This window comes from Melospiza melodia, unplaced genomic scaffold (genome assembly GCF_035770615.1).
Source record: "Melospiza melodia melodia isolate bMelMel2 unplaced genomic scaffold, bMelMel2.pri scaffold_18, whole genome shotgun sequence".
Classification (NCBI taxonomy): Eukaryota; Metazoa; Chordata; class Aves; order Passeriformes; family Passerellidae; genus Melospiza; species Melospiza melodia.
Genome location: NW_026948525.1, coordinates 16,332,265 through 16,345,248, shown reverse-complemented (window position 1 = coordinate 16,345,248; position 12,984 = coordinate 16,332,265). Strand labels below are relative to the sequence as shown.

At 55.0% G+C, this 12,984-nt stretch overlaps 1 pseudogene; it reads left to right on the top strand.

The window, feature by feature from the left end:
* LOC134433397 (cytochrome b-like) overlaps positions 1–11,437 on the top strand; it is a 42,967-nt pseudogene extending 31,530 nt beyond the window's left edge.
* Positions 11,438–12,984: the final 1,547 nt, after the last annotated feature.

Here is a 12,984-nt window from a genome sequence, read left to right as displayed (position 1 = left end):
ACCTCAGGAACCTTAAGAAAGGAGACTCCAGCCTGTACAGCTCTCAGAAACCAGTTGATTTCTCCTGTGACCACACACAGAGCCTCTGTGTTGCTGTTCCCCTGACCTGATCTCTCCTGCTGATTCAGCTCACACAGAGCCTGTATCACACCTTCTGGAGCATTCTGTGGTTTTCCTCTGAGGTGGAGGATTTTTGCCTCTTCTACATCAAAACCATTCAGATTCACTGCCCAGGCTTTCTGTTGCTCCTACAGAGACAAATCACCCTCAGTGCAATGCATTTAAAACAATTCCCACACTGCAATTTAAACAGACACCTAAGTCCCCTTCTCTTAGAATCTGAAGATGTTTGCCTGTGCTGCAAGGGTCAGTCACACAGAGGCAGGTCAAAGCAGTTTTTCCTTAGACTGTCATACATCGTCCTGCTCACATTTTCACACAATGGCAAATTCAGTGTCATGGCCAGTGGGAAAAGCCACAGCCACAAAGCGACCAAATGCTTCACAAACAGATTTCAGAAGACAGTGTAAAACATTCCAGAAGTGTTCCCTGTGGAGACATTGTCCTAGAATAGCTATCACCAGCAGTTTCACTTTGCATAGGCTCACAGCTTTGTGTTTGTGTTGCTTGCTACATTTTAAAGCCTCATGAGTCAAAAGCTAAATTTTGCTACCAGAAGCAGCATAGGCTTAGAGTGCATGGCAGTCTCTACAGCTTCAGTCTCATCCTAGGCTCCTGAAGCCCAGAGCTGCAAGTAGTGATGGCTGGGACTTGTCAGCCATCTTGATAGAACCTATTGTTCACTGCTCTGTAAAGGGGCAGGAAGGAGTAGCGGTTGTTGAAGCAATTGTAACTTAGCAAAATGCTCACCTTCTTGGTAGGGGAATCCTCAGCAGGGTCATTCTCTTTGGTTAGGAGGAAATTTGCCATCTCCATCTGCATGGTGCTGCGTTTGGGAATGTAGCGATCCCCCCCAGCCTTTGTGGGGTAGCTTTGAATTTTGGATCCAGATTTACCTGCATTCACATATGAAAATATTGTCTTACAGCTATTTAACAGCCTGTATTGGAGCTTTCACGGGAGCAAACCCAACACTCTTCCACCTCACACCCACCAGACAAGTAGGACTCTGAGGTCTCATGCCACAGTCACAACTAACTTATATTTTCCTCCCTGCCACCAAGTTGGTTAGGGACAGTGTGGTGCAACTCCTTGGGTCTAGTGCAACAATTCCAGAGTTCAGAGATAAGGGGAAGATACAAAAACGCTCACAGGATGTAAAGCTGTCAGCTGACAGTCCTGCCCACTCTCGTCCTAGCCTCACGCTGCGGGCCGGGCAGCACCTCCAGCAGGCAGGGCAGGACGGTCTCCTCCGGCGGCTGCTTGTCGAAGGCATGGCCTGGGGCGACATGGAGTGGACGGGGTAGGGGCTGCCCTTCGAGCTGCCTCCGGGAGCAGCTGAGTCGCCCTGCCCACCCACTCGGCTGGCCGTGCTTGCTGCTTTCCTGGAGGAAACTGCCCAGAGCATGGTGCAGCTCTGGAACGGGCGGCCAGAGTTTCTGCTTCATGTTGCTGGGTACGCAGGAAGGGGCATCGAATTTACCCTCAGACTTGAGGTGCCCTAATGCCCCATGCAAGGTGCCCAGGCTTGGTGCTGGACCCCCCCGCCTGCCCCCGGCACTGCCCTTACCTGTAGAGGGAGGGGAAGGTGCAGCACAGCCCTAGGAGCGCTGCTGAGAGGAGCAGCGGCACCACCGTAACACTGGGGATGAGCCAGCCTGCATCGGAGGAGGAATGCCGGAACTGTAGCCTTTCCCAGAGCCACCATCTCTGAGCCCCTCGCAGCCTCCTGCCCCGTGCCCCCCTCCCCATTTCCAGCACTGTCCGCCTCTTGCCGTCAGCCGTGAGGCTCCTGCGGCCGCAGCCTCCAGCCCTGCCCCTTACCCGCATCGGCCACGGCATCATCCACAACGGGTTTGGGCCCGGCGCTCCAGCTGCCCCGGTACCACGGCCCGCTGGGCTGGGCCCGCACCTGCGCGGGGTAGTGGGAGCCTGGCCGCAGGTCCAGGACCTCTTTCCTCGCTGCTCGCGGAACCTGCAGGACCTGCGGGGCAGAGCCGAGCTGGAGGCATGGCTGCTGTGGGCTGGCACCAAGGGGCGGGTCCCGCTTGGCCCGACCCCGCGCCTGCCGTGTGTCAGCAGCGGAGGGGGGCAGCGCTGCTCGGGGTTCCCTGGGCAGGCCTTGCCTTCCAGTCATGGCTGTTCTCCGTGGCATAGCCGAGCTGGTAGTCCAGCTGCTCTGCAGGCAGCTCCAGGGGCGGCAGCCACTGCAGGCTCAGCCGGCCCTGCGACACTGTTGCCTGTACAAGCTGTGGGGCATCTGTGAGCACTGCTGGTGTTGGGGATAGGCATTCGTCGCTCCTGTGAAACAGGACATGGGACACTGTGTCCCCTGTGAGCCAGGCAGGGGCTGCGGTGGCACTGGGACTCACCAGCCTGGTGCAGCCAAAAGGGCTCCTTGAAGCAGCTGAGTGTGGGCAGCATGTGGGTCCTGGTGACATTCACCAGGACAGAGATGGCACTGCCAGCCTTGGGCTGGAAGGTGCAGGCATAGGTGCCCTGTGCCCCCCTGCTTACCTCCTCGCACTGTTGCCATGCATCTTCCTTGTGGGAGGAGTGGGGAGCCAGTGAGTCTCACCAAAGCTTACCCACAGCCAGCATTCCTCCTGCTCTTCCCCAGGAAAGCTACTGCTGCATGTAGTTGGAGGTGCAATGTGGTGAGGGGTTATGAGATAGGTGGTGGAAGGGTAGGACAGAGCAGGGCATGGGCAAGGGGCCCAGTGTGGGATATTGGGACACAGCAGGACCAGTGGTCTCTGGGATGTGCCTGCATGGGTGCCACCTGCCTGCCATGCCCCTTACCTTGTGCCAGCCCCGCTCGGAGGTGGCCGGTAGAGGAGCTGGTGGGAGCTGTGGGGCTCTGCAGGGTCCCAGCTCCACTCGCAGCACACGTGCCGCAGGTAAGGGGTTCTGCAGCACAGCCCGATGTCTCCTGGGCAGGGAGAGCCAGGACAGGGAGGGGGCTGCTTCCCCTTGGCCCCCCAAAACTTGGGAGTCACACCTTGCTACAACAGGACCCCCACCCCTGCAGCCCCAGGCGTGGGTGCCTCCCTGCTGTTGCTGCCAGCACCCCTGCAGAGGGGATGGCTGCTCACCGGAGGAGTGGGGGGTCTCTGCAGCCAGAGCCTGTGCCCAGGGCCCCCAGACGCCATCCATGGAGGTACTGTCAGGCTTGCTGCGCACCTGGATGTGGTGCCTCACCCCTGGCTCCAGGCCCCGGAGCACCACCCAAGTGTTGGCCTGGACCAGCCTCTGCAGGAGAGGGGCCAAGCTGAGGAGCAACTGCAGGCTCCAAACGCCCCTGCCCATCCCTGACACCTCTATGTACCTGTCCCAGTGCTGCTCATTTCAGAGGGTGCTGCCTTGGTGGAGAGAAAAATCAATCTTCTGCCTTTCAGGGAGCTGAACGAGAAGGGACTCTTCACCATCCAACACCTGGCTGGGTCCCATTCAGAGGTCCTGCTTTGTAGACTTGGTGAGGTTTGCTTGGCAGTTACCAGCGAGGTGAGAGCATTGTTCTGAATTGTCCCCTATACTTCATACACGGCGTGTAGAGTAGGTATGTGCTTGTTCATCTCCATGTGTGCTCAGAGTCTGCCTTCATTTCTGGTTTTAGACCTGAAATTTCTAATTTCTGTCAGCTGTCTGTAGGAACTGTGGGCACATGCAGCTGTATTTACTGGCAGGTCGGGTATGTGACACTCATCTTTGAGTGAAAATGCAGAAACTGAGACGCTAATGATGTTATTTCCCAGAGTCCCAGTCTCTGCCCAAGCTGTAATTCAACACTGCAAATTATTCTGTAGACCTGAGCCTGTGTTTTCTGTTTCCTGGCTGAGTGCTTCAACTGCTGGTGTTGCTTTTTGGAACAGGAGCACCTGACTCTTTTATCTTCATGATGTGTGCCTTGATGATTTGAAAGCAGCCCTTGCTTTAATTTTCTAGTAAAAGGGCCTAAAATGAAAGCTGTGGACATTTTAGAAGTGTTAAGTAGAACACTGAATGAAATTTTTATTTTAGGCCCACAGTGAGCAGGTCTGAGGCCAGAAATTGGTGCCAGAGTAAGTGCCTTTCTGTGCTTGTGCTCTCCAGCTCTTTGTTGCCTTCTGGATCAAGGCAGGCGACCTGGTTCTGAGGTACAGCACGACGGCCCACTCTCCAGGGCCGTTCGGGCCAGTGACACATGCAGACACCCATATGGTGGACGGTCAAAAGGCGTTTATTACTTCTTCTCATGGGGTCTTATAGTCTTAGGTGTCTCTACGTCAAAAGGGGGTTTGTCCTTCTTATCTATGGTTAGTAGGGAATGGAAAAGTACTGGGTAAGGAATGGAAAGTTACTGGCATTACTGTTAGTGGGGCAACATTCCTACTGTTAGTGGGGCCACATTCCTAGGGTAATCTCTTATCTTAGAGGAACAAAGGGTCCTGGCTTTCCGTGACGTCGCGAGATCTTCTGCAGCGCCTTCTCCCTAACTACCACATCTCCCCCCCCCTTTTCACAAATGAATGAGGTAGTCATATACATAGGTACTGAAATGAGTTATAAGGTTGTAACTTGACAAGGGAAAGGGGTTTTGGGAAACCTGAGTAAGCTTTTGCAAGTTCGGAAAATCTTGTGACTGGCATTGTTCCCTGGTTGAATTCACAGCAACTGTCGTCGGCCTATAAAGAGGATGTTGGTCTGTTCCAGGCGGCTCTGAACGAACGAGACCAGCTTGTTCAGCAGGGATGGTCCGAAGGTAACTGTTAGAAACAGCATCGCCAATGGACCTATCAGGGCAGAAATCAGAGTGGTTAGCCAAGGTGATTGATTGAACCAGGACTCGTACCAGCCCTGTTGAGCTTCCCTGTCTTTCTGTCTCTGAGCCAGTCGGTTCCGGAGTTCTGCCATGGAGTCTCTCACGACTCCCGTGTGGTCTGCATAGAAACAACACTCCTCCTTCAAGGCGGCACACAGGCCCCCTTGCTGCATGAACAGGAGGTCCAGGCCTCGCCTGTTCTGCAAGACCACTTCTGAGAGTGAGGAGACTGACTTCTCTAGAAAGGAGATGGATTTCTCGATCCTTTGCAGGTCCTCGTCAATCGTTGCCTGCAGTTGGGACAGTCCTTGGTGCTGGGTCGCTAGGGCTGAGACACCCGTGGCCGTTCCGGCTGCTCCCAGGCTGAGCAGCATTGCGATAATTATACCTGTCATTATTTCTCTTTTGTGGATCCGGCTGGGTCCCTCAAGAAGATGGTACATTTCTTCGTCTGAGTGGTACAGGACCCTAGGAACAATCAGAACTTGGACACAGAAGTCGTTAGAGTCATTGAATTTGGGAAGGAACACACAAGGACTCACTCCGGATCGCTGGAAAACCCACATCCCCGATGTGGATGGGACTGCCCACTTATTGTTTTTCCTGTTAGGCTTGACAATTTTGGTGCAGACGTTGCCTTTCCGCCTAGCTAGGGTTGCATTGCCAAAGCATCTGCCTCGGCCTGTGACTTGACTCAGGGTGATTCCTTTGCGAGGGGTGTCCCATCTGCACTGGTGAGGGTCGTCGGCTGAGGAATAACTGAAGGGAGTGTTTAGAGTGACTCCTTCGTAAAAGGGGGGTTTGACATCGTAACAAAGCCAGCAGGATTCAGTTAGGTTAGGGTTGGATTCGTTCAGGGATACAAAGGTAGCTTCTAACATACGAAGGATTGGGTCTGAGTCTGACTCGGTTAAGCGGCTCATCTGAAAGGTTTCCGCTTGACCGGTTGGGACATTGCTGACCCCTGTGGGTAAGGTTTTGGGGTAGGTTACGTTTCTCCCTTTCGGCACGCTTTTAATCGCTTTGTTGGGTCCAACTGCTCGGGGTGCTGACGGCTGGAGCCTGATAATTTGCACGTTCACCCTCTCTTTTGACCCTTGAAGGACTACTGTCCATGTTTTGCCTGTGGCCCAGCTAGGGTGATCTGGCTGCAAGACCGTCATGTTGTAATCAGTGCATGCCCGAAATCTAGGGATTTTATGTTGGTTTCGATGGAAGTTTCCGTGAGAGAAGAAGGGTGTTTTGCAGCTGATGGGTGCCCAGGTGATCTGTAAGAGTTTGTCTGGCTCTTGTGGATCCCACCCAGGCCCCGACGGTCTGGCATCTGTAACTATGGTTTCGCAGCCCCAGTGCCCACAATATCCCCACCCTGGGTGATTGCAGTAGCTTTTCCCAGGGTTTGAAGCTGGGCACCAGTAGGATAGGTACGAGTGTGTGACGTGTGGGGAATAAGGGTTTACCCTTGGCTGTCCCGGAAACAGGTCGGTGATGCGGAACACGAAGGATGGGGTGTTTGGTGTGGTGATTTCTCTGAGTACTTTGCCCCTACTAGGGTGTCGCATGACCCACCTGAAGGGCCGATGGGGGTAGTGGTCTGGGCTGGCTTGCCCTCTGGCGGCAAGCCCCAACAGCAAAATCACGCAGAAACACCCCTCGTGCTTGGGTCTTACCCGTGCGGGTCTCTCGGGTGCTACCTGACGGCTTGGTGGTCTGTCACTTTTGTCTGGAACCAGGATGTACGCATCACGAGGACGTCCCACGAGCAGGTCCTGTAAACAAAGACTCGCAATTCTCGTCAGTCTCATTCTGCTCGCTATGAAGGTCCGGTTTAATCGACTTAAGTGGACACCACCTGATTTTGCCATCCTTTTTGACAGCTGCGTACCCTCGCCCCGTGAGCATCAGCCTCCAACCCTGTTCCCACTCACCTAGCTCGTTTCTAATTACCACCTGTGGGCCCTCTTCTAGCGTTCGAGTGGCCTAGTGTTTTTGGACGGGACTGTTTGTTTCACCTCCCCTAGGGAATTGATTCAGTGCCAGCAAAGCGGTTGCCAGCATACGTGCCTGATCTCCTGTGGGAATGGAATTGGCAAAGCCCTCTGCTTTTGCCAACACTTCTATCTTGGTTTTCAGGGTCTGGTTTGCTCTCTCAACTATGGCCTGCCCGGTACTGTTGTATGGGATGCCTTGCACTAACGTGATGCCCCATTTCGAGACGAATTCCTGTACTTGTTTGGAGGTTAAATTGGAGCCATTGTCTGTTTTGATCTGCTTGGGGATACCAAGCCAAGCCACGGCTGTCAGCCAGTGTTGAATTGTGGTTTTGGAGTTAGTTTTGGGGTGCTGTGTGGCTATGATCGTTCCGCTATAAGTGTCCACTGTCACTGCAAGCCATGCTCGGGGCTTCAGCAGTTCGCACCAGGTGAAGTCCGACTGCCAGATTTCTGAGGGCTTGAGACCTCTTGGGTTGACCCCGTAGGTCCAAAGGGATGACTTCTGGCAATAAGGGCAGGTGGCTACCACATGTTTCGTGTCCGCCGTCGAGATTTCGCATTTCTTCGCCAGTGCTTTGACTCCGATGTGGAGCGACTCGTGCAGTTGACGAGCTCTTTGCAAGGTCCAAACGCCTTTTGCTGCAGCGTCCGCTTTGTCGTTGCCGATCTGAAAGTAACCTTTGACTGGGTCATGGCTGTTGATGTGGATGACTGACACGGTGCCCTGTCGCGAGGAGAGTGCTTCTTCCAGCACTAGGGCTGCTGCTGATGTTGACACACCTGGTCCTGCCATGGCTAGGCAGAGCCTTGCCACGAATATAGAGTCCGTTACGATGTTGAGGTGTTCATCTTGGAAGAGTCCGCACGCCAAAACCACTGCTGCTGCCTCCAGCTGTTGCACTGACAATGTGGGGTCACATGCTTTGACACAATGCCATTGTTCTCCTGCCTGCCACACTGCTGCTGCAGTTGAAGTCGTGGAGGAAGCGTCTGTGAAGACCGTTGGTCCTGGCTGCGGTCTGTCCTTGACCTTCGGTGGCATGTCCATGTCGACTACGGTCAGCAGCTTAGTCCAGGGTGGCTTGGAGGAGTAGGAGATTTCTCCTCCGAAGCCGGAGAGAGCAAGGGCCAGGTACTCCGATATTGTGGCTGACTCCGAGGTCGGCTGCTTGCGAAACGGAAGGTGGATGCTTGTCGGCTCTGTCCCTAGGTGTTTCAAGGCGAGTCTCCTGCCTTTCATGATGAGGCTGGCGATGCATTCGATTCCTGGAGAAAATGCATGAGCAGGTCTTCCGAGGACCACCCATTGAATCGGTCGGGCCTTTTCAGCGAGTCCTTGAGCTAGTGCTCCCACTCCCCCCTTCGGTGTAAAGTGGACGTACAGGTCCAGTGGCATGGCTGGGTTCCACCTGGCAAGCGTGCCAGTGGACATCTGGTTTTCGATGAAGTTGAGGGAGCTCGCTGCTTGTGGCGTCAGCTCCTTGGGTTCCCAGGGGTTCTTTCCTTTCAGGAGGTCGTACAGAGGGTCCATGACCTCAGGAGGAATCAGGATGATGTTGCGAAGTCACTGCAGCGATCCCACCAGGCGTTGCACGTCATGGAGCGTCTCGACGTCTCAGTTGACCTTCATCTCGGGGGGTGTCACGTAGGAGCTTGTAATTTCTACTCCCAGGAAGGTCACGCAGGGTCCTCTCTTGGTCTTTGCGCTCGCGATCTTGAAGCCGTTGGCCTGAAGGGTTTCCGTGATTCTGGACACCAGGTGATCCACTTGGCTTGTCGATGGTGCTGCGACCAGGATGTCATCCACGTACTGGATGATGGTTGCTGTGGGATTGGAGTGTCGGACTGGCATCAGTGCTTTGTCCACAGTGATTTGGCATATGGTCGGGCTGTCGACCAGGCCTTGTGGAAGCACTCTCCATTGGAAGCGAAGGTTGGGCCGCTCGCCGTTCCGAAACGCCACGGAAAAGGCGAATCGTTCTCTGTCCTCAGGGTGCAGGGGTATTGAAAAGAAACAGTCCTTGATGTCCAGTACTGCGCACGGCTGCCCTGTGGGGATGGCTGAGTTCGCGGGTAGCAGTGTCTGGACTGGACCCATGGGTTGGATTGTCTTGTTCACTTCTCTCAGGTCGTGGACGAGACGATAGCCTTGTCCGGACCTTTTGGGGATCACGAATACAGGGGTTTTCCATGGGCTGGTGGACGGTTCTATGTGACCCTTTTGCAATTCGCGGTCGACCAGTTCCAGCAAGGCTGCCATTCGAGGCTCTGTCAGGGGCCACTGCTCAACCCATACAGGGTCTGATGATTTCAAAGTCAATTTGATTGGCAGCGGAGGGTGTACGGCAGTGGCCCTCAGGATAAATTTGTAATCCAAAATCCGAGCATGGAAAGGACATCCCTTCCTAACAGGGGTGGAGAATTTTGCAAAATGTAGGGGTAGATTGCTACTGTCTGTTCTGGTCTCTTTTTCATGTGAAGTGTTATAGCCACCAGCTGGGTGCTTTTCCATGCCCGGGACTGCCCCCCCACTCCGTTCACTGGGGAGACTTCTTTGAATTGCCAATGTCTGGGCCAATGTGCTTGGGGAAAAATCGTGCAGTCTGATCCCGTGTCCGCCCAAAACTGAAACCCTATGACGTGGGGATCCTGGCTGCCGTAAAGGCGGAATGTCCCCCACACCATCAGAGGTTCCTTCCCTATTTTCATGACCAAGGCCACCCAGGGATGCCGCTCTGGGGCGCCCCCTGCTGTTCCTGTGACTCCGGCGTGGCTTGTGGGGGTGGGGGGTGCGAGGGTATTGAGGGTGCTGCACAACTCTGCCATCGTATTGCTGGGGGGGATGCAAAGGTGACTGCTCCCTGTGGGGGCATAGGGTATGAGGGTCCCCTGCCCCACTGGGGGTTGTTGTAGCTGGGCCGGTGCATATTCCAGGTGGGAGGGGGCTGGCTGTGGCCCAGGTGCCCCCTCCCTCTCCTGTTTCCCTGGGGCCTGGATCTGCATTCCTTAGCTAAATGCCCCTTCCTTCCACACACCCAGCACGGCCCCCTGCCTCCCCCTTGGCGTGGTGGAGCAGCTGCTGATAGGCGCTTTGGCTGGAGGCAGTTTACTGCCAAGTGGCCTGCCTGGCCACAGTTAAGGCATGCCATCACACTGGTTATTGCAGTGTGAACTGCTGCTTGAATGGGAGCTAGATGTTCCTCCTTTGCAACGTGTCTGATCATGGCAGCTATATTGGACCCCTGCGGCAGTGACCTTAAAATGTCCTTGGTGGCTGAATTGCATTGCTGGCATAGGCACTCTGCCAGCACGGGACCCTTCACCTCTGAGGGTAACGCAGAGGAATCTAATGCAGCCTGAAGTTTGTCCACAAACTGAGTGAAACTCTCACTCTCACCCTGCTTTATGGAAGACCGCGGCGATGGTCTGGCTACAACTTTGGAAGCATTACGGATGGCTTCTCGGGCAGCACGGGTTGTTGTCATGACCTCATGGGCACGCAAGCCCTCAGCCTGTTGCTGGGGGGTGATCATAGTGGGGTCTGTGCCCATTAGCCTCTGTATGCTGGAGCCGTGCAGTGGGTGGTCTGCCCCTTTTACCAAGGCTAGCTGTTTAATGCAATTATCCTCCCATTCTTGTTTAAAAACGATCATCCCCGCACCGTCAAATATCATTCTACACATCTGCTTAATATCAAAGGGAAGCATATCGTCCCCACCAAAAAGGCCGTCAATGAGCATGCAAACCATGGCAGAATTAATTCCCTTATCCGCAATCGCTTTAACAATTGCCTGCACATCTTTCGGATTGACCGGTGAATAAATCCTTTGGTTTCCGCCTGCCCCCCCCACACGAACCGGGAACACCTGAGTGGCAGACGCAGCCCATTCCGCGCAAGCCATTTTTATTTTCCGCCAGTTTGTAAGCGGGGTTCGGTTTTTCTCTGGTAACCCCTTCACCCATGCGGGAGCGCTGTGGCTAGTGACCTTACATGCCGCTGCTCTCTCTCTGTTAAAGCTAGAATCTGAGTCGGAATCCTCCGACCCTATCTCGGGCTCCGAGCTCGAGTCCGAGTCTGAGCCGGAAGTCGAGTAAAGAAGCGCTTCCGGGCTGCTCTGCCTTTTCCTCGGGCTCCGACCCTGCCCCTTTCCTGCGGGGGTCAGGCCGTTCCCTCCCCCTGGGGTCCCCCTGCCTCCTGCTGGGGGAGGTCCTTGCCCTACAAGGACTTAATTTGAATAAAGCGCTCTGATTGGTCTTACGCTCCACCGCGGGGGCCGCCCCATCTCCCCGCTCGCCCGCGCATGCATTGTTCAGCGGGCTGACTGCGTTTCCGCCCCCCGCCTCCTCCTTTCCGCCCTGACCACGCCGTCCGGTGCCATTTTCAAAAGCATATGGTGGGGGGCCGTTTTTATCGGTCCCTATGGGGTCTGACATTCTGGCCGCGTTCCGCGCCTCCTCCGCAAGCCTCTGCCAGAACGCCCACGTGTGCTCCCCCCCTTCCGATGGCGAGTCCGCTCGCTGAGGGGGATCCGGCGTTCGCGCCTCCGCGCGCCCGCCCAGGTCAAGCACCTCCGCGGTTTGTGTCGCCGCGCCCACCCCCAACTGCGGCACGGCTAATAAACGAGTTCGAGCGGCTTTCCAGGTTTCTTGCTCTTGTCGAGCTTTTTGTAGAGCCTGGACAACTCTGCCCCACGATTTTAGGGCTTTCTCTGGGCCCAAGGACATAGTGTCCTCCGCCAGGGCTTTTGTACAATTATCCCATACGTCCGAATGCAGGACGTCCACGGGGCTTTCAATAGCCCCAAGCGTAATCAATCTCGACAATGCGAGAGTTAAATCCCTAAGTTTACATTCTATACCCCATTGTGCATGCATCTCTGTTACGACCTTCGCTATGGCTTCCATTGTCCATGCGGGTCCGGAGGCGTCCCTCCCACTGCGGTCAGACCTGCTGCCGCAGTCGCCGTCCTCTTTCCAGGAGAATTCCCGTTCGCCGGGCGCAAGCCGCTTTCCCGGGTTCTGGCACCAAAATGTTGCCTTTTAGATCAAGGCAGGCAACCTGGTTCTGAGGTACAGCTCAACAGCCCACTCTCCAGGGCCGTTCGGGCCAATGACATACGCAGACACCAATGTGGTGGACGGTCAAATGGCGTTTATTACTTCTTCTCCTGGGGTCTTATAGTCTTAGGGGTCCTACGTCAAAAAGGGGTTTGTCTTTCTTATCTATGGTTAGTAGGGAATGGAAAAGTACTGAGTAAGGAGTAGAAAGTTGCTGACTTCAGTGGGGCAACATTCCTATTGTTAGTGGGGCCACATTCCTATGTTAGTTTCTTATCTGTGAGTAACTGAGGGTCTTATCTATGGGAAACAGAGGGTCCTGGCTTTCCGTGGCATCGCGACAATCTTCCACAGGGCCTCTTCCCTAGCTACCACACAGGAGCATGAGGCGGCCCCTGCCAGGCTGCTGAGCAGGGACAAGGAGGCAATGAGGCCCCAGCCCTGCAAGGGTCACTTGTCTCCTGCTCCTGCCTCAGGCCCAGGACCAGCAGCCATGGCCAAAGTGCTGCCCGAGTTGGCTCTGGCAGGGCTGTCTTGCAGCTGCTGCCCATCCCTGTGCCCTGTGCAGCCCAGGCTGTCCCACGGTGTCCCTGCCCTGCGCCTCTGTCCCTGCAGGCTGTCGGCATCCCCCGGCTGCCCCACCTGGCTGGGCCCTTCCTTTGCTGAGAGCTCTGCCTCCTGCCTGCCCCTGCCTGCCCACACAAAGCCTGGGGCTGATACCAAAAGGGTGAATTCAATTTTTACTGTACCTGTCAACTTTCAGCACAGGAACAAGGCATGCAGGGGCTACTTTCCCAGCAGGAATGGGTGGACGAGAAGAAGAAGACATCTGGCTCTGTCCCCAAAGCCATGCACAATTCCCTCTGGGACACCAGCACCATCTCCTACAAAAGATGTGCTGCACAGCTATTTCTGTATGTATTTTTCATGTCAGCAGAATTTTCTCTCCTGACCATCATGTGCTACGACCACTATGTGTCCATCTGAAAACCCCTGCACTACAGGACACTC